The following is a 27,169-nucleotide window of genomic DNA, read 5'->3' on the forward strand; positions in this document are numbered from 1 at the left end:
TGAAATTTTTTGACGATTTTTGGAAATGTAAATAATTAATTGCTTTCAAACTGCCAGCTGTACAATGGATTGTGCTTTGTTTTCTTGCGCTGTTGGTTTGTTTGAAATGTCTGCTTATCTGAAGTCATTGGATTGTCAATCCCAAAAGGCTGGAATATATCTACCTTGATATTCCTTGAGTTTTAATTGGATTTAAATGATGAGTATCTACAGAATGCTGGTCTACATGGAGACCTGAGTGTAGCTGAGGCACAGAGAGGTAGCCTGCAAGGAAAATAAGTAATCATGCAGAATATTGGCCTTTTGTGCAAATGGATGGAACAGAAAAGTAGGGAGTGTTAAGGGGGAAAAAAAATGCATTCAATAGTTAGGGTGTGAATTGTATTCCAAGGATTACATTAGAAGCAATTTCAACTGCAAAGTTCAAAAAGAGCTGGATAAATATATGGAAACAAAAATAGAAATGGAGGAGAAGATAGAGTAACAGAGCAAACTGGATTGATCTTAATTTGAGCCAGGTAAGACCCAAATGGTCAGATGATCTTCATCCATGTTATAAATTGTCTTTACTTCTTCCTCCGATACTCTTATTATTGATAGTGCCTGCTGATAAATAGTGTCAAATTTCTCTTGGTCTTCACCATCACAGACTTTTCTTTTGGTTTCCTACATTCCTCCCACTTCTCTGCAATAACTTTTTTAAATCCCTAATTTTTATCCTTGCATAATATAGAAATAAACAATTTCTTTCACTGCAAACGCTGCCTGACTTGCTGAGTATTCAAAGAACTTGGATTGTTCGGGTTCCCATTATTTTGCTTTTAGTCTATCTTGCTGCATGAAACTTTGTGAATCGTCGAGAGTAAAATCTATCCCTCTGTGTTACTTTGGGAAATGGAAATTTCCTAAATTCTGCTGTTCTAAATTCACAGGCTATCATCATCTTTGGAAGATATTGATCATTGCAATCTCAATATTATTATCCATGTTACCCATCAGCAAAGGTCTCAGTAGTTGACATTGCTGAGTGTAGTTAATGATAAAATCTGTGTATATTTGTAAGAGAGGGAAAAGTAGATGAATTAATTTTGCCATATGTTTGTTCATTCCAGCCCTACCAAACTGTGCATGAAATAATTGCACCACTGAGGCTGATTGGTCCCAGCAACTAAATAAATGAAAAAAAACCTAGAAGCATGGACTAGCAAATAGAATAGAAGCTACAAATAAAAATCATATATATTCTTACTGTACATGTGGCTCTGTCTTCCCAAAGCCTTCTGGTTGCTTGATTTCCCCCAGAATTTGTTTCTGGTATTTTTGCAAACTCTTGACAAACTGACAAAAATAGCTCCAGATTTATTGATTCAAGACCTTAGAATTTACATTGATTGGAGATGAGTCATTTTTCCTAATTCATCAATTGTATTACAAGTTCAATAAGATATATAAATAATGTTTATGGTCAAATAGTTTCAACTGCATTGCAATTTATAACATCATTGATCCTTGTTTAGTCACAGTCTGACACAATGCATTTGTTGTGCTGATATATGGGTACACTTTAGATGTCTGTTGCCTTGGTAATAGCTTTCCACACATTTCTAAGCGGAAAATAGCATCAAGTTTAACCTCTCATTGCTTTCATGATGAGGAGTTCTTGTTTCAGTTTGAAACTCCTCCCAAATTAACTAAGTTGGTGTATGTTAACATTTCGGATATGATTACAATCTCACCAGTTGGGTTCCCACTGAATTGCTTGAGTTGACTGAAACCTACCTCGGAGAAACTATTTTCTCGCTGGTCAGCTGGAGGTTTTCCTATTTAAACTGAATCATAAGTTAAGGTTAAATTTATTTCTAGTTCCTTTCCAGTCCTGGGAGAAGAAAGGAGAAACTAGTATGAATTCCATGGCTGTCCTTGGGGGGTGTTGGAATGTTTCTTGAGGAAGAGGTGATGATGACCTTCAGAGCAGTTTCTGTTTCTCAATAACAATAAAATGGCTTCCACATATTTGACCCACCAGACATAGAAAAGGGTTTTCAGAAGTCACCCATCCTTGGAGTGTGGTCCGAATACATAGGTACAGAACAGGGATTGCTTTAATTATCTCAGGAGAGTAAAAAGACAAACAGATAAGGGTTGAAACAAGTGTGTAGGAAGGAACTGCTGATGCTGGTTTAAACTGAAGATAGACCCAAAAAGCTGGAGTAACTCAGTGGGTCAGACAGCATCTCTGGAAAAAAGGAATAGATGATGTTTCAGGTCGAGACCCTTCTTCAGTTGAAACAAGTTCCTTGCACTGGCTTTGTTGAAATTCACTTCTCCCCTGTGCTCCACCTGGACTCGCAAAGCACAGTTTGATGGAATCTGATAAATATAGTGTTGTGCAAGGGAGGCCCACTGGAGCTATTGTGTCCATTTTGACCATAAGTGGAATTTTTAAGGTTGCACCCATCTCACAGCTTCCTATCAGCAGCCTTGTGGGTTTTCATCCAGGTACCTCCTAAATGAAACAACTGCTTTGGGAAGCGTATTGGTTTGAATGGATAAAAATGCCTTTTCCTCAGCCCCCCTCCAATTCTCCTTAAAAAAAATTGATGAGTCTAATGAAAACCAATTGTAAGGGTTTTATTTAGTGCTGAAAAAAACCCTGCAAAACAATGCCAGTAAGATATGACAAGAGGAATAGGCTTGGTGGAGAGTTTCTAGGAGATCTGATGGGAGGTATTTAAATTCATGGAAGATACAGGCAGAGTACATGGAGAAAAATGCGCCCGGTGGCTGAATGGTCCAGAGCCAAGGGGCGTTAGGTAAAGATGTGTGGCAAAAGTGACATAGGTAAATCACTTCCACACCCAGCGGTCAGGGTGTGGAATGCAGTAGGGGAGATGTTCAGAGAACGTTGGATAAATATCTGAATAGAAAGAATCCACAGGATATTGGGTAGAGTAGGATTACCTAAATTCTCCTAATCTGTGATTTATCAATATTTTTATCAAACATGAAAATATTGATAATCACAGTTATCAACCTCAGACTTGCCATGTGTCTTGCTTATCATTATTCAGTCCATAACAAAGTTTTAAGTAATTCTGCTGATTTTTTTTTTCAAATGCTTTCTCCTCCCATTTCTGCTGATTTCTAAAGTTCATATCAGAACCAATGCTTTTATGTAGGAAAGCAATGTTTTTACTTTGAAGTGACATTTTATGTTGTGAACTTCTTGCAGTGTTTGGGAATCACTTGACAGTATGAGTAATTTGATAGCATCTCTTTTAGACAATGGTTTAGTGGAAGCTGCTTGGTTGCACTCCACACACTGTGACTGCCCTGTTGTTGAATGATGTTATGAGTTATAGACATCAGATATAAAGGCCAGTGTAAAGGAAGAAGGAGAAATACATCTCAGTATATTTCAAGGAGAATGACATATGAGGGAAGATTGAAAAGACTAGGCTTGTATTCACTGGAGTTTAGAAGGATGAGAGGGATCTTATAGAATCATATAAAATTATAAAAGGACTGGACAAGCTAGATGCAGGAAAAATGTTCCCAATGTTGTCGAGTCCAGAACCAGGGGCCACAGTCTTAGAATAAAGGGGAGGCCGTTTAAAACTGAGGTGAAAGCTTTTTCACCCAGAGAGTTGTGAATTTGTGGAATTCTCTGCCACAGAGGGCAGTGGAAGCCAAATCACTGGATGGATTTAAGAGAGAGTTAGATAGAGCTCCAGGTGCTAGTGGAATCAAGGGATATAGGGAGAAGGCAGGCACGGGGTATTGATTGGGGATGATCAGCCATGATCACAATGAATGATGGTTGCTGGCTCGAAGGGCCGAATGGCCTCCTCCTGCACCTATTTTCCATGTTTCTATGTTTCTATGACTATACAAACTTCTTATATTTTAAGTTCTAAACATTTCATGTATTAGTTTTGGACTAATTGAAATAAAAACCAATTGCAAGATTTCTTTTAGTGCTGATATTTGGGAAAAAAAAACCATGAAGCAATGACATTGAGCGATGGAAATTGATACTAACACTACATGTAATCAAAAATATGACACTGTAATTTGTGCAGAAAGGAAAGACATTATATCCTCTTGCTGACATAGCAATTCAAAGCAACATTAAATTCCAAGTAGAATTTTTATGCGAGGTTAACATGACATTGAGCCGAAGGAAATGACCCAGAGTGTGAAAAAGAACCTTCAGCCTTCACCTGTGGAACATACTCTTGGTCACTTCAGCAACTTGGCACAGCCAATTGCTTCTTGCTCGTGATGCATGACATCTTTTCTGGCATTCTAGCAAGGAAATGCATTGTTGCATGAAGCCCAGGTAAAACTAGGAAACAGTAAAGATGAAACGTGGAGTGTAATTTAAATTTCCCACATGTCATTCTGATCATTCTGCATCACATAAGGAGGCCAGTGACTACTTATTCAAACCATTGCATTTCGCTATCCTTGCATGACTGTTTCTTGGGGTGGGCCGGTTTGAGCCATGATCGTAATTACTTGCATGATTCATTTCAACTTCAATGTCTATCCAACACTGCACCTGTAAAATTTGGGAACTTGGCAGAATAAACTCCAGATTTAAAAATGTTCTCTGCTTGTTAATGATGGTGCCTTGGATGTGACTATGACTATGGCAATCTGGTTGGATGTAGCGTCTTGGCGAAACTAAAGTTGTAGCTGTAGACATAGCCAATGAAACGAGTGGCCATGCCCATGCTCAACACCAAATGTGCTGATTAGGCCTAGCAGAGCAGGAAAGTGAAGGAAGAGACCTGATCCTAAGGGCCACCTACTCATGTTCTCCAGAGATGCTGTCTGACCTGCTGAGTTACTGCAGCACTTTGTGTCTTTTTAAAGTGAAGGACATGGCAGATTCACTTGCATTCTGAACTGTGCAATAACAGGCAGCCATCGAGGAGCAGTTACTAAGTGTATCTGGGAGGTGTCAGTATATATTGTCCATATCTTGCTTAAGTTTTCAGTCAATTTCTACAGTATTCTTGCTTTGATTTGACTAACTACCAGGATGACCAATGTACACATGTGGTGTCAGTTATGTTCCAAAAGCCCTATTAACCAAACTGTCATAAAGTGACTTGTTTAAAAACATTTTGAAATCGGCAACTTGCATCTCCCGATGCAGACTTCTTACTCCCAGTGTTGCAGTTACATATAACTGAGAACTGCATGTTGTTTCCTTGGCTGGGTTTTAAACTCCCCAATAACTCTTAAGACCATGGGTCTCGTGCACAGTAAAATTTGATCAAAAATGGAGGCAGCATCTGACACAGACAGGTTTGCAATGGAAGGTAGCAAAGACAATGTCATGTCTTTGGCCAAAGATATGTTGCAGTGTAGTTATGCGGGTTATGTTGTGTATTTTTACTTATCCTTGGAGATTTGGAGTGCATGTATTTGCATGCCCAATTGAATGAACTGCAAATTGTCCAGTATAGTCAAGCAGGAAGATGGAATTAGTAGCTGAGTCTTTAGTTGAGCCCAATGGGTTCTGTTTTCCTGAGAGTGAATTGCAGGAAATTTTTGTGCAATATTGGAAGGCCACATAGCAAAGTGAGAAATCAGAAGTAGTGTAGAGATTAGAAAGGTAGCAGTGATTTAGACCTTAAGATATTTAGTTACAGTGGCATGTTTATTTTCCAAAGAGCGTATGGGTGTCATGGCTTTTGTTTTGTATAGTAAGAAAGAATGTCATTACAAGGAATTTAGCTTACGCAGCTCCCAGGTCATTGATTTTCTTTTGACACTGCTACCACTGCTTAGCATAAACCTGCTTTGGCATCAACCTACTCTGCAGCAGGTTATTAGATGGATTCTCAATGACTCTTTGTGAGGGTAAAACAAATGTAAATATATTCCTTCCTCATCGTTACTACTTTTGCTAAAAGTCGTACAAAGCAAGACTGAAAGCACTGCCAGCAGCAAGCTCAAAAATAAAATTGTTAGTTAGACATAGCAGACAGGAGCAAATGCATGTACAACCTACAGATCCAGTATTGGGGAAAGGTCTGTGAATTGGCTTCACTGTATCTATATAATTGCTTCCCATTTGGTCTCCACATCACATTACTTCTTTCAGGTAATCCAAAGAAAAATAATTTGCATGTAAAAATTGAATACGGGTTCAATTACCCGAGGAACTCATCCAGGCAAGAATTTCCTCTTCTAGCAAGATAATGATACGATGTGGCAACTGGGCAAAAGGGAATTAATGCAAGGCAGTTTTAATTTTTTTAATGATGCAGAGAGACCAAAGTTCATGTTCCAATGATACAGAGAAGAGTTTAGCAGAAGTTTTAATCAGAATTTGTTCTCATATTTTCATTTATATTATATAGGTTACTGTTTTTTTTAAGAAACTTTGTGTTCGGAATCATTGTGGCATTGTTCACCTGATTTAACAAAAATACAGTTGTTCATTAATTTTGATGTTTTTATGCGAGAGAGAAAAAATAAATAAAGATATAAATAATTTTTGATAAATTATTGTCATACTCATTATATTCTGAATAATATATTTCCATTATTATATCTACTAAATGATTTGTTAACCAAAAGGTAATGTAGCCATTACAATATGGTACAATGAATTAAGCACTGATATGATAACATAATTTCCAGGGTCATACCTCCATATAATTTTCAGCTAATGTGACTATGTGGGATGTTTTGCTTCATTTACAGTTGATGCGATTTCAGAACTGACATTTAAACATTGAACGAATTTGCACAAGTTAATCTTTCCAGTTGTGCCACTCAGATGCAGAACAGAGATGTCTCTCTTGCATTCCTGCTGAAATCTTGCAATTCACAATGATGATTATGATTTAAAATTAATTCAGTGACATAATTTTGCAAATGGGGCGATTAAAATATTTTTGCAGATTGAATTTAAATACTTTTTCCTTTTACCTCCCAAAAATGTATGAAAATATTAATATTTAGTTTTGGCAATTTAATTGCTAATATGCATTAAAGCATCTTGACATAATGTCATTGTATTTTCATGGAAAGTGGAACAGCAATTATAAAAGTTAAGAACCATATGTAACCATAGAAACATAGAAAATAGGTGCATTTAGCCCTTCGAGCCAGCACTGTCATTCATTGTGATCATGGTTGATCATCCACAATCGGTAACCTGTGCCTGCCTTCTCCCCATATCCCTTGATTCCACTAGCCCCTAGAGCTCTATCTAACTCTCTTTTAAATTCATCCAGTGAATTGGCCTCTATTGCCTTCTGTGGCAGAGAATTCCACAAATTCCAACTCTCTTACACCCCTTAGAATCTTTCTTCCTCTTTGGATTGAAATGATCCTGCATCTTCTGGATTATGCCCAGACATTCCTGCCATTGCTGTTCCACCGTCATTTCTGCTTGGATCCTTTTCCAGTCGACCTTGGCCAGCTCCTCTCTCATGCCTTCATAGTCCCCTTTGTTCAACTGCAACACTGACACTTCTGATTTAACCTTCTCCCTCTCAAGTTGCAGATTAAAACATTATATTATGGTCACTACCTCCTAGTGGTTCCTTTACCTTGAGTTCCCTTATTAAATCTGGTTCATTGGACAATACTAAATCCAGAATTGCCTTCTCTCTGGTAGGCTCCAGTACTAGCTGCTCTAAGAATCCATCTCGGAGGCACTCTACAAACTCCCTTTCTTGGGGTCCAGAACCAACCTGATTTTCCCAGTCTACCTGCATATTGAAATCTTCCTTAACCACAGTGGCATTACCTTTGTTACATACCAATTTTAACTCCTGCTGCAACTTGCACCCTATATCCAGGCTACTGTTTGGGGGCCTGTAGATAACTTCCATTTGTGTCTTCTTACCTTTACAATTCTTCAATTTGATCCACAGCGACTGTACATCGTCAGTCCCTATGTCGCCCTATGTATACTGAGTACTAGTTCTGTTTATTATGTTCTTGTGTGCAATGTTAACGATTACTTTGATAACATTTCCCTCACTGTTGCATTTACAAGTACGGAATGGTTCTTTGCACAGTATTGGGCCGATAGTACTGTGGTAAGGGTACCTTAATTGGCATATGTGACAATAAACTGACCTTGAAACCTTGATAGTAATAGACTTCTGAATGCTATGTCTTTGACAAGCTGGCGTCTTTGCCAGCTGCTCCCTTGCATCTACTACAATTGTTCAACACTCTTTAAATTTTATTTCTAGGACTGTTCGATCAATTTTCAGGTCTGGCTATCCTTCCATTCACCAGGAGCAACTGATTTCCTGGACCTGAACAGATCCAACCAGTAAGACCTGGAGCGAGACCTACTCTGAGAACAGAAGGCCCCAGCTCTCAAAGCACCCGACCCCATGTCCCGACAAGGACGTTGCCACTGGACCCGACCAGAGTGACTGGTGTGCTTGACTGCATAAACTAATGCAAAGCGACTGCTGATGCTTGAACCATGACATATGGCTTTGGGACAAGCCAGCAACCCACCGGGCCTTTGAAGGCCTGAACTGGACAAGCATGCTGATCGGCAGGAGTAGCCGACGACATGACACAACGCTGCTGCAATATCTTACGATGCAGTGGCGTCAGGCTACCTACTGTGGGTATTCACTGTGTTGATTGCAGTTTGCATCCAACCTCATGCAGGTGTGAGGTTTGCACAGGATGCATTGAAACAAAGTATCCTGAGGGGTGTTGGACTTTAACCAGGCCAACCTCAAGAATGTGCTTCCAAAATCCTATCAACATATGTCCTGTCCCACCACAGGCCCGGACACCACATTCCACTTCTTTACAACCATCAAACACAGCTATCACTCCATCTCCTTCGCATCTTCTACAAAGTCTGACCATCAGGCTGTGCTCCTACTTCCTGTTTACAAGCAGAAACTAAAGTGTGACCATCCAGTACAGACAAACAAGAAACTGCAGATGCTTGAGCAAAGCTGCTGGAGGAACTCAGCAGGTAAGGCAGCATCTGTGGAGGGAATGGACATGCACTGTTTCAGCTTGGGACCTTTCTTGTGTTGGCTCTTTAAAACGGTTTCAAAAGAACCAAGGTCGTAAAAGCTGGGATTTCAGTAGGTAAATTAGACCTGTGAGGTTTACAAGATTAATTCCAGGAATGAATGGGTTACCATACCTTGGGCCTCCACTCACTGAAGTTTAAAAGGTTGAGGAGGGATCGCATTGAAACTTATAGAATAATGAAAGGCATTGATAGAGTGGATGTGGAAAGGATGTTTCCACTGGTGGGAGAGTCTAGGACCAGAGGTAATAGCCTCAGAATTAAAGGACGCTCTTTCAGAAAGGAGGTGAAGAGGAACTTCTTTAGTCAGAAGGTAGTTAATCTGTGGAACTTCTTGCCACAGAGGGCTGTGGAGGCCGTCAGTGGATATTTTGAAGGCAGAGATAGACAATGTTTTGATTAGAACGGGTGTCAAGGGTTATGGGGAGAAGGCAGGAAATTGGGATTAGGAGGCAGAGATCAGCCATGATTGAATGGCGGAATGGACTCAATGGGCCGAATGGCCTAATTCTACTCCTATAATTTGTGAAGTTGAGAATCTCGCCAGAGTCAAATGTTTGTGTTGACCTACAGTTGACTTCATTTGGGGGAGTTTAACATTGGATACAATATTAAGGAGAATGAAAAATCTGTCAAAAATGAGGATTGAATTTCTCAGTGGGCATAACGATACCAAGGATATTGCTTGACCTTGGGTTAATCTGTAATTCAACAGCAGTTTTCATTTGTTTTGTGGCAAAGTTAATGTATTTCCAGCTGTACCTTTTGATAAGAATGTGATAAATGTATCCTTCCTTTCAAACAATCATTCTTTCATTTGCCATGCAGAGAAAAAGAGTGGAGTGTGGAATGGTAGTGGGAGATTCTTCAGGTTTCAGTGGTCTTTCTTGAGACAATGATCAGGCAGAATACCACAAACATTTCACTCCAACTGTGTTAAGCTCAGAGTCTAATTCAAAATATGCAGTAGAATTTAAAAACAAATGTTTTGCTTGATGTTATTTTTCATTTTTCCGTGGCATTTAATTCAAATTTTATAGCTGTAATTGATTCAGTGTTTCTCTGATTTAAAGTCAAACTGCATCGAGAGGTAATCTTGATTGAGCCATTTAGAACAGATGTAAATAGTTGCAAAGTGACAAGCTAGATGCTGAAAGCAACATTATAACTGGATGAATGCAAACAAAATACAGAATAGCAATTCTCATCAACACCAAGGTTTACACATGCTTTTTATTTGGAGCACATAACCTGCAGACTAAAACACTACCTGTGCTATTCCTATTTAATCCAGACAAAAAAGAAATGTTCAGCCCATTTTATATTCATCCTCTGGGAAATAGCCAAAGTACCAGATAGCATCATCTTCACTCCTGTTACATGGCAGTTCGTGAAGACCAGGTCAAACTCGCTTCCAAAATTTATACAACCTTTACACGCTCCGCTATGAGATTACCAAAGACTCGTCTCACTTCCACACGGAATATGTAGATTTCCCATTCAGCTATGGCATGATTGCATTACATGAAACCTCTGAGCAACTTGCATCTGCAAGGGCCTCATTACAGTGCTGAAATATAATAGAAGAAATAGAAGCTTATATCCTCCCCCCCCCCCCCCCCCCCATACAACTCCTACAGCCTCACAAACCTGTTCAAAGGTTTCAAAGATCTTTTATTGTCACGTACCAATTAAGGTACAGTGATATGCGAATTACCATACAGCCATATAAAAAAAAAAGCAACAAGACATACAACTACATAAAAGTTAACATAAACACTACACCACAGAAGATTCAAAACATTTGGGCGGCACGGTGACGCAGCGGTAGAGTTGCTGCCTTACAGCGAATGCAGCGTCGGAGACTCAGATTCGATCCTGACTACGGGCGCCGTCCGTACGGAGTTTGTACGTTCTCCCCGTGACCTGCGTGGGTTTTCTCCGAGATCTTCGGTTTCCTCCCACACTCCAAAGACGTACAGGTATGTAGGTTAATTGGCTGGGCAAATGTAAAAATTGTCCCTAGGGTGTAGGATTGTGTTGATGTGCGGGGATCGCTGGGCAGCGCAGACCCGGTGAGCCGAAGGACCTGTTTCCGCGCTGTATCTCTAAAAAAAATCTAAAATTCCTCACTGTGATGGAAGGCAAAAACGTCCAACCTTCTTCCTCCTTATTCTCCCGCGGTCGGGGCAGTTGAACCATCCGTCGGTGCAATCGAAGCTCCTGCAGTCGGCAGTCGAAGCAACCGCGTCGGGGCGATTGAAACTCCCATCTCAGGGCAATCGAACTCCCATGTCAGGGCGTCAGGGCGGTCGAAGCTCCTGCGGCATGGAGTTCCCAAAATCGGTCTCTGACTAGAGACTGCGGGCTCCGTGATGTTAAGTCCACATGCACCCATGGTTAGACAATAGACAATAGGTGCAGGAGTAGGCCATTCAGCCCTTCGAGCCAGCACCGCCATTCAATGCGATCATGGCTGATCACTCTCAATCAGTGCTGAAATATAATAGCTCCAAGGTCGACCGCGGTGGAGCTCTCAAAATTGGTCTCCAGCAAAGGTCGCCACTCCTCGATGTTAGGCCATAGTGCAGACGGAGATACAATATGGAAAATAATCGCATCTCCATCGAGGTAGGAGTTTAGAGAAAGTTCCCCCAACCCCTCCCCCCCAACCCCCACATAAAACATGCTAAAGAACACTAAAAACATACATTTAACACATACAATTAAAACCTAAAGAAGGAAAGGACAGGCACGCTGTTGGCGAGGCGGCCATTGCTGGCACTACCCGGTGGTACTTTACCATGAAATAAGAGTCCAAAGTGTTTACCATATGACCGGAAACAGAACATTGATATTCTTACTTGCCGCCACTTTACAGGCCCATTAATGCAATAACACACATAAGTATACAATAATCAACAATACAATAAGTTAGTAATCAGCAATACCGGCTAACCAGACAATAATAGTGCAAACCAAAGTCCACAATGCAAACAAACATGGATACTGACGTTGAGTGGTGGTTAGTATTTTGCAATGTTCGAGCGCCTGATGGTTGCTGAGAAGAAGCTATTCAAGAACCTGAAGGTCACAGTTTTCAGACTCTGGTATTGTCCTGATGATAGCAGTGACATAAAAGCATGGCCATCATGGTGTGGCAGCGCCTCCTGTAGATCTCTTTGGTGGTGAGGAGGTCAATGCCCAATGCCCACCACACCCTGCAGCCTCCTTCATTCCTTGAGATATGGAATTAGGCCATGATCCAAGCAGACAGTATGCTATCTACTGAACAATAATAGTAGTTTAATAGAGTTTTCATCAATGTATTTAATCTCCTCAATCTTCCGAGGAAATGACCTTTCTTTTTGATATCAACAATGTACTGGGCCAAACACAGATCTTTATAGATATGCATGCCCAGGAATGAAGACTGGTTCATGGAGTTAGGTCTGGCAACACAGTCATTGGTATAGAGAAAGTAGAGTAGCAGATGGAGATCACAGCCTTGAAGTGCTTCTGTGTCGATGGTTATTGAGGAGGAAGGGTTGTTGCCAATTCAAACTAATTATGGTCTGCCGATGAGGAAGTCAATGATCCAGTTGTATAGGGATAAACTAGGACCCAGTAGAACAGTACAGCACAGGGACAAGCACTTCAACCCATGATATCTGTGGCGAGCATGATGCCAAAACCTGAAGAAGATCTGAAGAAGGGTCTTAATCCTCACCCATTCCTTCTATCCAGAGATGCTGCCTGTCCCACTGAGTTACTCCAGCATTTTGTGTCTATCTTCATGCCAAAACCAATTGTTATCTGCCTGCACATAATCCACATCCCTTCATTTCCTGCAGATCCATGTGCCTATCCAAAAGCCTTTTAAATGCCACTCATAACTTTTTATACTTCTAACACATCTCCCCGCAACCTCTGGCATTCCAGAGAAAACAATCCAAGTCTGCCCAACCTCTTCTGCAGCTGATAATCCAGGCATTATTCTAGTAAACCTCTTTAACACTGTTTCCAAAGCCTCCACATCTTCCTGTAACAGGGCGACTAGAACTGCATGCAATACTCCAAATGTAGCCTAACCAACGTCCTATAAAGCTGTAACATGACTTCCTGAATCCTATCCTCAATACCCTCACCAATGAAGGCAATCAAACTATATGCCTTCATTACCATTTATCCACATATTGCCACTTTAAGGGAGTTATGGATTTGGACCCCAAGATCCCTCTGTACATCAATGCTGTACAGCTCTGACTTTGATAAATTTAGCAGAGAAGGTAATGTTGATTGCAGATCTGCATTTGGTGAAGAACAGCCTGTCAGGTATTATTTTCCAAGTGCAGAGTAGAGAGCCAGCGCAATTGCAGCCGCTGTTGATCTGTGGCAGTAGATGGTGAATTGTAATGGGTCCAGGTCCTTGCTAAGATAGGAAATGCTTCATGACCAACCTTCCTCATCATAGATGTCAGTGGCACCAGTTGGTAGTCATTGAAGCATGTCGCCTTGTCTTCTTGGGCACCAGTATTATGGATGTCCTTTTAAAGCAGGTGTGGACCTGGGACGTTCGAAGTGAGAAGCTGAAGATGTCTGCAAAAATTCCAGCCAGTTGATCCACACGGATTTTAAGAAAGCTGCCAGGATCACCAAATCCGAATGATTTCCAAGGGTTCGCGCTCGTGAAGGATCTTCTGTCATTGGCCTCGGTGACTGAAGTTACAGTGTTATTAGGGATTAATGAGGCCGGAGAAGGTACATCGATTTTTGAAGCAAGTCTAGAAAGCATTAAGCTCGTCTGGGAGCCATACATCACTGTCACTTAGTTTTGCCTTGCAGGACATGCAAGCCCGGCTGCATCTGCCGACCATCCATCTGATTCTCTAGTTTAGACTAAAAGTGTCTCTTTGCTTTCCCAACAGCCTTATCGAGGTTTTAGTTTGACTTCTTATATGACCCCAGACTTCAATGCCTAAAACCTATTCCCAAGTTGATTACAGACTTCGTGGTTCACACATGGCTCATGGTTGGGAAACACTCAGATGGTCTTGGTGGAAATCACACACTTCATTTTGAAGTCAATAGCAATCGTTCAGGTCTTTTGCAGGGTCCTTTAACATTGCCCAGTCTACCAACACCAAGCAGTCACCAAATCGTTCATCGGCCTTCGATGGTCAGTTCTGTGTAATCGTCACCACTGGAGTTGAGTACTTCAGTCGCTGCCTAAATGCAGGAAGAAACAACAGAACCAGGTGATCTGATTTTTTTTTAAAGCAAGGGTAAGGGATAGTGATCGGCATCTTTGGTGGATTATAGTTGCCGAGAGTATTTGATCCTCTGGTGATGCAGGAAATGTGCTGGTGGTTGTTTGGAAATAGGTCTCTTGATCTCTTGCCGCTGTGCAGCTTTTTTGAATTAATTCCATCTACCTTGATTTCCTTAACATCCAAGAAACTATCAATATCTTGTCATGAATCTAGTTGGTTCCAAAGCCACCACAACTGTTTTGGAGAGAATTTCAAAATGAAAATCTTTCCTCTCTCGTCCAGTTCTGTCCAAAGATATCGGAACTGAAATTTTAACTATTACTCTTTCCACAGATGCTTCCTGGCCCGCTGAGTTGTTTCAGCGTTTTCTGATTTTTAATGGAGAATGCAAACAATTCACTTCTGTGTGAAGGAGTTTCACCTTCTAAAAGGTGAAACCTTTATTTTGAGTTTGATACCTGGTTTTGGACACACAGCGAGGGTAGTCATTTACCTAGTCAAGATGCTTAAGAATTTACTATGTTTCTTATTTTTCTAATCTCACCGGCTAATATTTTTTCATAGAACAATACCTTTTCCTCCGCATCCTCTACTCCAGGAATAAAAATTGTGAACCTGTTCTGCTTCACCTTCTCTATATCAAGTATAACCATTTTTCCCCAATTTTCCCCACGACGTTGTACTTGGACTTCTTGTATGTCTCTGTATTGCTGCGCAATAATGTCTGAGATCTGGTCCTTGTATGACCCTGTATCGCTAGATTTGAATGTCCGAGAACTGGTCCCCTGTAGATTACGGACCTCCTGATTCATGCATGGCTTCTGATTAGGGAACACCAGAATGGTCTTGGTGGGAATGTACTTCTCAACATATCCTTGGGTAGGGAGACCAGACATGCACAGTATTCCAGATGTGGTATTGCCAGGGGTCTGTGCAGTTGCGGGAATGTCCATCACACACTTAAATATTGCATTTGGAATCTGGAAGTGGCGAAGTGATTGAGGTTTAAAAAAAATTTCATCCATCTAACTTTAGCAAACAATTACATAAGAAGTTCCTAAACTCTGCCTTGGCTGCAATGAAATATGAGGAAAACCTTCAGTCACAGATTTGAGTATATTAGATGCTAAAGAATAGTTGAAGATGCATTTGAAGATATGAGTTTACAGTGCCCAGCCAATAATGATTTTTCTTGGACAGGATATTTCGAGCTACAAGCCAGACATCATAGATATAGATATTTGGGGATAGTGCAATTCAAAAAAACATTTTCAGAAATGGGTTATTATTGTGAGATCAAATTAGATTACTGTCATGTGCACTCAGGGACAATGCAATACCATTGAGTAAAAAGTATACTTTCATTTAATAAATACAACAGCAGAATTTTGCAAACATATGTAGTGCAATCTGAAATAGTGCAAACAAAACTAACAGGATAATGGTGCAAACAAAACTAAAAAGATAATGGAATAATTGAATGAGGTAGAGTTAAGAGGAAGAGTACATGGCAGTAACTCTGGGGAAGGGGTGTGAAAGAAGTGATTGGGTCAGGAGTCTGATGGCAGCAGAGAAGAAGCTGTCCTTCAGTCTAGAAGTCCTGGCTTTTAAGCTTTTACATCATGTCCCAGAAGGGTGAAAAGGGAATAGACAGGGTGGCAGGCATCCTTGATAATACTTCCAGCCTTCCTGATGCACTGAGCCACGAAGATGCACAGGATGTAAGGAATTGATGAGCCCATGATGGACTGGGCTCTGTTCACTGCTCTCTGCAGGTTCCGGCGGTTAAGAGCAGATCAGTTGCCAAAAGGGTTACATCCCATCAGAATACTTCCCATTGCACATCAGTCGAAGTTAAAGAGAATCCTTGTTGATGTGTCATATCTTCTCGGTTGCTTTATTGATCACCTTCAGCATGAAGGGGCCAGGTTAGATTGCTGGTGATATGCTCGCCTAGGATCTTGAAGCTGTCAGCCATCTTGTTAGTTACCCATAACATTCTTCAGTCAAAAAACAACTCTTGTTACTTGTTGATGTGAAGGAATAGATTATTATTCTAACACCTTGACACAAGATTCCCAATCTCTTTCCAGCACTCCTTCTCATCATTATTATTGATCTTGCTAACAACAGTAATTTCATCAGGAAACTTAAAGATTGGTGCAGTACTTGGTCATGCAGTTATGGGGTACAGGGAGTAAACCAAGGGTCTGAGTGCACATTCCTGAGGAGCATCACAATTGTGAGTCAGGGTGGAGGGAATGTTATGCCCATTTCTCACTGACTGAGGACTGCCAGTCGGCATGTCCAGATGCTGATGGAGACCTCAAAGCCAAGGTCAAGGAGTTTAGAGATTTGCAGCAATGGTCCCCATTTACACTGCCTGTTGCTCCAAACCGTACGTGGCACATTTTGCTGGCCAGCTAATCATGGAGCTGAGCAATGAGAGCCTGTATGCTGCACAGGGCTCCAATGATGTAATTGGATAACATGGAGGGGGAAGGCCAAGACTGGGCCATAAAAATCCCCAGGCAACTGTGAAGCTGTGATTACAGATTTGCAGTTTTTCAAAGCTGCTGTATTTTTCTTTCCTGGCATTTGGATTTAAAACAGTCTACAAACAAATAAACAGGGATAGCGCAGTGATAGAGTTGCTGCCTTACAGCTCCAGAGTACCGGGTTCGATCATGACCACGGGTGCTTTCTGTACGGAGTTTGTACATTCTCCCCGTGACTGCGTGGGTTTTCTCAGGGTGCTCCGGTTTCCTCCTTCATTGCAAAGAGGTGCGGGTTTGGAGGTTAATTAGGTTTGGTAAAATTGTCCCTCGTGTGTAGGATTATGCTGGTGTACAGGGATCACTGGGCGGCGTGGACCCGTCGGCCAAGTCAAGTCAAGTCAAGTTTATTTGTCACATACATGTACAAGATGTGCAGTGGCAACGCCTGCGGATTGTGCTAAACTACAAAACAGAATAGAAAAAAAATTTGTTAACACAAAAAATAAATTAATACTGTAAATTAAATTAGTCCCTGGTGATATGAGAGTTAACGATCCTGATGGCCTGTGGGAAGAAACTCCGTCTCATCCTCTCTGTTCTCACAGCGTGACAGCGGAGGCGTTTGCCTGACCGTAGGAGCTGGAACAGTCCGTTGCTGGGGTGGTAAGGGTCCCCCATAATGTTGCTGGCTCTGGATCTGCAAAGGGCCTGTTTCCATGCTGTGTCTCTACACTAAACTAAACTAAACAAAACAAAATAAACCAATCAAACGTTAAGAATTAAAAGAAAATGTATCTAAAAGTATTTTGCACAGGCTAGCTTACTTGTGGATCAACTACCCATCTTTGTTTAAATATGGGTGTTTCTGCAAGCTTAAACAGGATGCTTTATCAGCCATTCCTGTTGACAAAGGACTTTTATACCAAGCACTTTTCGTGTTTGCATTTCTGAATTATGTTGACATAACAGTGAATACTATTATATCTCTACGTGGGTGCAAAGAAAATTCAACATAAGCAAGGTCTGTTTGAATAGTAAATGCAATCACTGCACATTGTGCAAGAAAATATACCTGCATATGTGTTTCTCATCCATTGCATTAGAGCACCTGGTTTGGCATTTACCACAAGCATGATATCATTCTCCATTCATCTTTATGGGTTGGCAAATATGGATCATGAGTTATCTGAGTTTGTCAGTTTCAGCTGGAGCACTTGACATCGCATTCTTTCTGCATCAACTGTAAATCTGGAATTTATACACAGATTAAAGGCATTATATTTTTTATAGAAAGATTATGGGGGCCAATTTCCCGTAAGTACTTTCCCTGAGCTGTGGAAAGCAATATTTTTGAGGAATCAAAATGTGCAACATTCTTGTGCAAATTCCAGTGGATTATGGGAATTTGCTTCCCTGATGGGATTTGCAGCAGTTTGGAGACTCGTCTGGAGCAGATCCTCGCTGATGTGGGAAAATCTAGTGGGCTATTAAAATTTATCCTGTTAAACTTATTTTTCACTGTTAATAAGGTTACCAGCATAATCTGCTCAAATCATCTGTCTCGCTGTCATGGTCTCTATGTAGGTACCAATGTGTGAGTTAATAAGACTATAAAACACAAAGGCATAGGGCAAAATAAACAGAGTGCATAATACCTTATTAAATTCCAATAAGCTGCTATGTTATTTGGCCAGGAATTACTTTATTGGGTGATGTTTGAACAGCAAATATCAATTCTCACCAAAAAATATAAATGCTGGAGGAACAATGGATCAGGCAGCTTCTGTAGAAGGAAATGGACAGCCAGACCCAAAATATTGTCTGTGCAATTCCCTTGCCAGGTGATACCTGACCTTTGAGTTACTCCAGCACTTTTTTTGCTCAACATTTTAGTTATCTGCAGTCTCTTGTTTCTCCAAGTATCTATCAGGTAATAAGTAACTTTTGTTTCCAACTTACTCCTATTTGCAGCTCACTACTGAATCTTGTGATTGATTTTCCGAATTCTGCTTGATTAGTTGTTCCAAGCACAGCTTCCGTTAATTAATCTGTTCCGTTAATTAATCCCTCCTCATTGATAACACCTCCTGAACTCTCCTAATCCCTCCTCATTGATAACACCATCCTGAACTCTCAAGTAAGACTTCACCTTTTATCTATTAGTGCTTGCTGGGATTTAACTGCAAGTGAGTCACTGTGGAAGTTTTGTATTTTTATTGTGGAATCAATGACTTCTCCCCAATGAAAGTGAACGTGTGGAAAACCTACCACAGGACTTCAAATTGGTCCACTTGGCAATGTTATATCAATCCCTGGTTCAGAGATTAGATGAGGAAAATTTGGCACAACGTTTAAAAAAAAAAACCATTTGGATAGGTACATAGATATGGGATAGTTTTATGGGGATATAAGGGCCAAATGCAGGCATGTGGAATTACTGTAGCTATGACATATTGGTCAGCGTGGATAAGTTTGGCCAAAAGGGCCTGATTCTACTCTGTATGATTCTATGACACTGTGACTAGGGTGATTCTCTGTCTGGCATCACACTCACTACATCACTGACTTAGCCAGAAGGGACAAGGATTTGCCAATTCAAGGTGATTCTGGAAGTGCAGGCTCAAAATTTGAAATTTTCTGTGCAGGTTGAGTTTTGACCATTCTGATGACGTTCAGAATTATCTTACCTTTGCTATTTGCCAAAATGACTGCTATTTATGCTGAATGTCCCAATCTCTCTCTGACTCTCTGGTAAACTTGAGGAACTGCTTTATCTTTCATCTTAGCATGCAGCAACCTTTGGATCTGTACATTGAATTCTTCAATTTCAAATCAGTTATTGTTTTTATTTTCTCCACAGATAGATATATCAGTGCCCACCTTTTTGTTTTTTTTCCCCTTATGTTTCTTGGTACCAGCATTTCACAACTCTTCCTGCAGCCGATCTCAGACATTTATTCTCTCCATTCCTTTGCCCTTTCTGCAACTTAAAACACACTTGTTTTCAACCTTTTGCAATTCAGATGAAGGCTCACTAACCTGAATAATGACATGATCTCTATTACTACATATGCTGCTCGATGCTTCTGGCATTTTTTGGTTTTGTTTGGGGATTTTGGCATCTGCAGTTATTTATTTTGTTTCATTATATCAGATATGTCCATCCCACTGTCTCTAATGCACCATCAATCCATGATATAAATTGGTTCATAATATGTTAGTAATCTCCGATGCCAATAATTGACTTACGCCACCGCCCTTGATAATACTGGCAAAGAAATCTTGGCTTAACAATAGAGAAACAAGGAACTGCAGATGCTGCTTTACAAAAAGGATAGAAGGAGCTGGAGTAACTCAATGGATCAAGCAATATCTCTGCAGAACATGAATAGATGTTTCAGGTTAGGACTGCAAACGGCACCTCGCCAGGTTTTGTCCTGCCCCTCCTCTCCCAGCTTTTCTCTTGCCTCCACTCCCCCACAATCAGTCTGAAGAAGGGTGCAAATCCAAAACATCACCGATCCATGTTCTCCAGAGATGACGTCTGACCAGATGAGTTCCTCCAGCACTTTGTCTTTTTCGACTTAAAAATACATTACTTCAGCACAAAACTTCCTTTTTATTTGTTCTTTGTGCATCATATCAGGAGTTTAGGCATCCCACTTTATGAAAGATTTAAAGGCTTCAGAGACTAGACAGCCAGATATCTACCAAAATAATTCTAGGGAAGAAGGTCGAATGATATGAATAGTTTGGAGAAGCTGGGGCTGTTCTTTACTACATGAACATATGAATGAGGTATTTAAGATTGTATTTAAGGTTCTCTCCAGTGTGTATATATGGAGAGAAGCTGTCCCCATTTCCAGAGAAATAACGATCTTGGGTGGGGGGAGGAGGTGGTGGGTGGAAGTGGGGAGGAGGGGGTGGGGGGAAAGAATTAATATTTGTTTGCCAAAATCCCTCAATTATTTTGGGGTATGTTTAGGGTCTGATATATATAGCAAGAGTAGCAGGCAAGACAAACACATCTGTGAAGCTGAAAAGGAAGTTCAATGAGAATCCGAAAGGAAAGAATGGAGGTGATTTGTGGGGCCAAATGGCTTTCTTCAATGTTGTCATTATTCTATGAACTGCTCTCTTGATCATTTACCTGTCTTTCATTTACCTGAACCTCAGTTCGCCCGAAACTCTTCCTGCCCACGTTCAATTTTCCGCACATATTATGCTTATTCAATTATACTGAATCGTTATTGTAATGGGAATAGCGCACCCGGTGGTGCAGTACAGAAAGGAAACACACTAACAAAACAATTATTAAACAATAACTCAATTTAAAAATAGTTATCTTTGAATTTCATAACATTGTAATTTGTTCAAGACTCGTGTGTCTCCAGGCAATGAAGCTACTTCACTTCCAACCTGTTTAGTTATCCCTGATCTTAATTTCTGAATATCAAATTCCCTCCAAAAACCTCTCCCTTTAGTGGTACTCTTTTCATCTCTGTAAAGATGAATAGTCATCTTTGATCTGGTTGTGGCTGATTAACCCTGATATCTCCTCATCTGACACTGTTTAACACTGCTCCAACAGAAGTTCAGAACTTCCAATGAGCTGTAATCAGCCAAAGCTCACTACAGTGTTTCATGCAGTGTTTCTTCCAGCTTGGTTCCACAAGGTAACATTGGGTTCCAGCTGATGAGTGTTATACAATGCAAGACCTTTTTGTTGATGTGTAGATGACCCAGATCATGAATGGCTTTTCTTGATGGAAGAGACCCTGCCTTCAGGCTTGCTGGTTATTTGTTTGAGAGGCTGGTCCTCTCACACATCAAATCCAGCATCCCTGACTCACTGGACCCACATCAATTTGCATACAGGGCAAATAGATCCACAGAGGACGTCATCTCTCTGGCTCTTCACACTGTCCTGACTCACCTAGAGAGACAGGGCACGTACGTGAGGATGCTATTCATAGACTATAGCTCCGCCTTCAACACGGTCATCCCCACCAAGCTCATCACCAAACTCCACCAGCTAGGCCTCAGCTCATCATTATGTGACTGGATCCTGGACTTCCTGCTGGAACGGCCGCAGGCAGTGAGAATGGGCCCGCACCCGGCTGAGCCGGATGGCCACAACGCATAGTTCAACTTGCACTTTACCCTGTCTAAAACTGTTACAATTGTTTCGTTTCGTTGGGTTGCTGTTGTCTAAATTACTTAAATTATTGCATCGTATGGGAGGCGCATTCCCAATCTCGTTGTACCCCTGGGTACAATGACAATAAAGATATATTGTATTGTATTGTATTGTATTTGATAATGTGATGATTGCCACCATGATTGTAGAGGGGGACATGGAGTCTAGAATGGCTCAGTTCACCATTCTGGGTTTGGTGGTGAAGTTTTCATCCAACCCCATGTTAACATCAAACTTATTCTTTTTTGGTAACTGCAGTACTACTATTATTTGTTGTTACTTTTTTTTAAGGAGCAGTAGACATTATACTTTTATATAGCTTTGTTCTCATGAGACAAAGGTTAAAATTAATCAATGTTCAAATTTTCTCTAATGTGGCATGATAACCGGAATTATGTTAGGAAAAGCCTGTAACTGCTGGCAGACCATAGAAGATATACCATGGTGTTTGGGAAGTTGTACTGCATTAGAGGTGCATCATAAAAGCAAATTGTTGTTGTGGCTGGACTGCTTGGAAAGATTAATCAAAGTAGCTCTGCTCTCTCTATTTGAGTTTGTTGTTGAAGATGAAAATGTTTCAGATATTTTACTTTGGGAATATTTTTATTCTATTTTGAGAGTTGATACCGTCAACATTCTGTGCCACTTGCTAGCAAGTGATTGATTTATGGTGCAAATGTTTGCAAAGTAAATTGCTGTCATGGAAAATTGTTCTTACTTTTTTATTTGGGTCTCAGCACACATTCCCTTGTAAATTTTAATGTCAAATTTTTGTCAATTAACAATTTTGTAAAGCTGTGATTTGGGTCACCAGAGTAAGACAATAAATTGATTAAATACTTTGTTGCATGCTGTAGCTGAGTTTACAGGATGGGGTTTTGGTATCATAGCCTAGGTTCCTGATATGTTCCCATGTCAACCACATTTTCCAATAACATTACAGCTTTTACAAAATAATAATATCCAGATGCACAAATATACAAGATTCACAATGATTTAGTTCCTTCCTCATTTAGTGGTCTGCTTCAGGCTGATTGCTACCCCAGATGCCCATTTAAAATATGTTGCAGATATACGGCAACAATGAATGTTAAAAATTATCAATATTAGTTGATCATCAATTCGAAGAAGTCAAAACTGTGACTGTAATTTCAGTTACAGCTTGTGGATTCACTCCTTGGCCTGTCTGTACTATATCAGGCTGTCTCAATGGAATAGAATATAATTTAAGTAAACAGATGTCTGAGATAGTTGATAGTAATTGAAAATTCTGCAAGTTTGCACCACTGCATAATGTCACCCACGGAATCTGTATTTACAAAAAGATAGACACAAAATGCTGGAGTAACTCGGCGGGACAGGCAGCATCTCTGGATAGAAGGAATGGGTGACGTTTCGTGTCGAGACCTTTCTTAAGAATACATTTGCGTGATATCTCTCAATTTTTACGAACGGTAAAATGAAAGATCTGAACTTATGGGTTGTGTGAGTCTGACTAATTTCTCATCCTGCTGGAGTGAGCTGGACTACCAGTAGCTGCAGGAAGCAGAAGCACCACCTAAGAATCACAATGACTTGCAGATTCCTGCACTCTGTCTTGAAAATATACAGATGCTGTTTCTTGTTGCTCAGCCTGGTCATGTTTTAAAAATTGGGTGCATGGAGGAACTTAATCAAGGTGAACCACATGCCCTTCCACATACTGCCAGTAATTTTGGAAGATTGTGCAGATCCTGAGTTGGTGACATCTCTTTAATGTATTGGCAATTGTGAATTTAATGATCAATGTCTGCTTTTAACTGGGACGTGATCCAGCTTTTCTATCTTAGATTTTCCACTGATGTTAGATTCATTGCCTTGTCCTTGAAGCCCTTCATAAATAAAGTCTTCTGGTACGTACTCCAGGGCTAAATTTGATGCAAATGTCATACAGCACGGACACTCGCATTGTGTAATGAACTGGATTTGACAAGGGGACTCAAGGTAAAGGAACTACTAGGTAGCGACCATAATATGATAAGATTTAACCTCAACTTCGAGAGGGAGAAGGTGAAATCGGATGTGTCGGTATTACATTTGAGCAAAGAGGACTACAGAGATATCAGGAAGTAGCTGGCAAAAGTTGACTGGAAAGGGACCCTAGCAGGAATGATGGTGGAACAGCGATGGCAAGAATTTCTGGGAATAATTCGGAAGATGCAGGATTGTTTCATTCCAAAGAGGAAAAAAGATCCTAGACAACCGTGGCTGACAAGGGAAATCAAGGACAGTATAAAACTAAAAGAGAAGGCATATAACATTACGAAGATTAGTGGGAAGCCAGAGGACTGGGAAGCATTTAAAGAACAACAGATAGTAACTAAAAAGGCATTATGCGGAGAAAAAATGACATACGAAGGTAAGCTAGCTAATAATATAAAACAGGATAGCAAAAGTTTCTTCAGTTATATAAAGAGTAAGAAAGAGGCAAGGGCCAAGAATAAAGATATGGCAGAGGTTTAGAATAACCTTTTTGCATCAGTCTTCATGGTGGAAGACAGTAGCAATGTGCCTAAAATTCAAGGGAGTCAGGGGATGAAAGTTCTTGGGACCCTTCTTCTGACATATTCCAGCGCTTTGTACCTTCTTATCACTTGCAGGTACTTGTTTCTACATTTTGCATGTTACTGATTTTATTTCTGCATTTTAATGTTTTAAAATTGTTTCTTTTTCAAAATAACTATTTAATTCTTAATATCAATCCTAAAAGTTTTAAAATATCTCTGTATATCACAGGGTCATGAGCGAAAGGATGTACGATCAGTATCAAGTTAGTGTTAGTTTGGATGGCTTTCGTTTCAGAAGGTGAGTGAAGCTGGTGATAATGGACTCTGTGTATTGATTTACCACCTTGCTGAACAGGCAGTGTAATGAAATGCTGGGATCTGGATTTGCACCATTAGCCAAGCTTTAGAGAGATGCAATCTGCTCACTCACTCAGCTTTGGAATGTGCCTTAGTCTGGTGTAACAACATAAGGAAAGAAAATAACTAAAAGTAAAACATTTATTCATATGGGAATAATTAAAGTTGTCACTTCTTCATGAGAAATTACAAAATATATTTTGTATTTAATGTAAACACAATATATTTGATCTTCCAAACATCATTATTTGTGTTTAAACTAAACATCATTCCACATTTTGCCATTCATATTTTCCACAGTGTAAATCATAATTTTGCTCGTGTTAGGGTTGTATCAATAATCGTTTATTTGTATGATTTATAAAAGTTATTTCCAATTCAGACCTGGAACATTTATTGTATTGCTCAGTGCTATTCAATAGGTCCTGAGCAGTAGTTCACTGTTCTGCTTCCCTGTTGATGTTCAGTCTTAAGGGCCTGTCCCACTTAGGCGATTTTTTAGGCGACTGTCGGCGACTGTCAAAGTCGAAGCAGATCGCCAACATTTTCTTTTACCCTACGACAATGACCACGACAATGCCAAGTCAGGTCGAGATTACACCGTCTCCGGAAACATCGCAAAATTCCCACGCTTATCAATGCTTCTCCGGCGTCCTAATTTTCACTGAAATCACTGACAAGTCTGTAATTACTTGAGAGTTTTGAAATATAACATCTTGCCAGGGTTACTTGAAAACCAAGCTTCATGGCAACAAGACATAAACTGGATTGACTTCCAGTTTACTAATAGCAGTATTAAGAAATGTAATTTTAAACGTTGTTAAATGGATTTTTGTGCGGAGTGTGGGCATTCTTTGAAAATATACGGGTGATGCATATCTGGTTTCTGGGTTGCATATCTGGGTTGGGAGCCTACTTTAAATGTAATCGCTGATGGCCATAAACATCACGAAAATTCTCACGCTTACCTGACCGTCAAACTGTCGCTTCCAATCTACCTGTCAAATGTCCTGATGGTAAATAAATTGGTTAAACACAAGTATTTTATGGTTTCTTCAAATGACTTTACTTAATTTAATATTATGTGCTTCTAAATGCATCTAACACAACCTAGCAAACCTGGGGACAGCATGCGACAGCGCCCGCAATAAGAAACGAAACCTGGTGACAAGCCAGCTGTCACCGAGAAATTTCAATCCGTTTGATTTCTCAGTGACGCGCTGAGATCCACTATGATTCTTTGAAGACTCCTCATGATCATACCCGCGACATCCCGGCGAACTGTCGGCGACAGCCCAGTCGCCTTAAAATCGCCCGAGTGGGACAGGCCCTTTATACATAATCAGAATTGGTTTCAAAATGACCAATTCTTGCATGGTCTCAAGCCTGTATAAAGTCCACCCAGCCATTGTTCCAATCATATCCGGCCAGATATTGTAGGACAGTTGGGTGAGCTGAGGCGGGCTGCAGAAAACATCAATTATAACTATTTAACATTGACACAGAGCTGTTATGTACAGGGATGCCTGGAAATATTAACATTTCTCCCATATTCACTGACAATTTGCGCAATTTGCCCTCGCTTTGTCTTAATCTCTCAGCATCAATGCTTGCATTTCCATTCCTAATGTCTCACTCTCAAACATTTTTTTTAATTGATGGCCTTAATGACCAACAACTGCAGTGCTATTACTTTTGGGAATCCACACTGTCCTCTGTGGATAATTGCAAGTTACAATAGCTTCACTTTATTGGCAGGAATTGAGTAAGGAGTACTTTCAAATTGATTTATATTTAACTGTCTTCATTGAATTGCTTTAATGTTGAAGGAAGGCTTTTTAACCAGGTGCCCCTGAAGGACATTGCCAATCCTGTCTGCCAATATTTTGGTTTTGTAACCTTACTTCACCTTTTGTGTTTTACGGAGTTTACTTTCAAAGTATGAAGCCGTAAAAAATTATTTCCCCTATTCTTTATTTAAGACTTCAAGAAATGGGAACTTTCAAAAGATATTTGAAACCACTTAGGAATTAATAGCACTTTTACAGAAATTGGTAATGGCTCTATTAATCCACTGCAGATGAAGAAGTAGTAATGGATAAGCTGAGTGAATGTAATTACCAAGGCAGTTGTCATTCTTGGTGCTGTGCATGTCTATGTTTCAGGATGGATTCCGAGTTACATTCCTTGTTGTCTTATCTGTGTATAATTAAGACAGATCTCTGCTGCTCACACTCTTGCAT

This window comes from Rhinoraja longicauda, chromosome 3, assembly GCF_053455715.1.
Source record: "Rhinoraja longicauda isolate Sanriku21f chromosome 3, sRhiLon1.1, whole genome shotgun sequence".
NCBI lineage: Eukaryota > Metazoa > Chordata > Chondrichthyes > Rajiformes > Arhynchobatidae > Rhinoraja > Rhinoraja longicauda.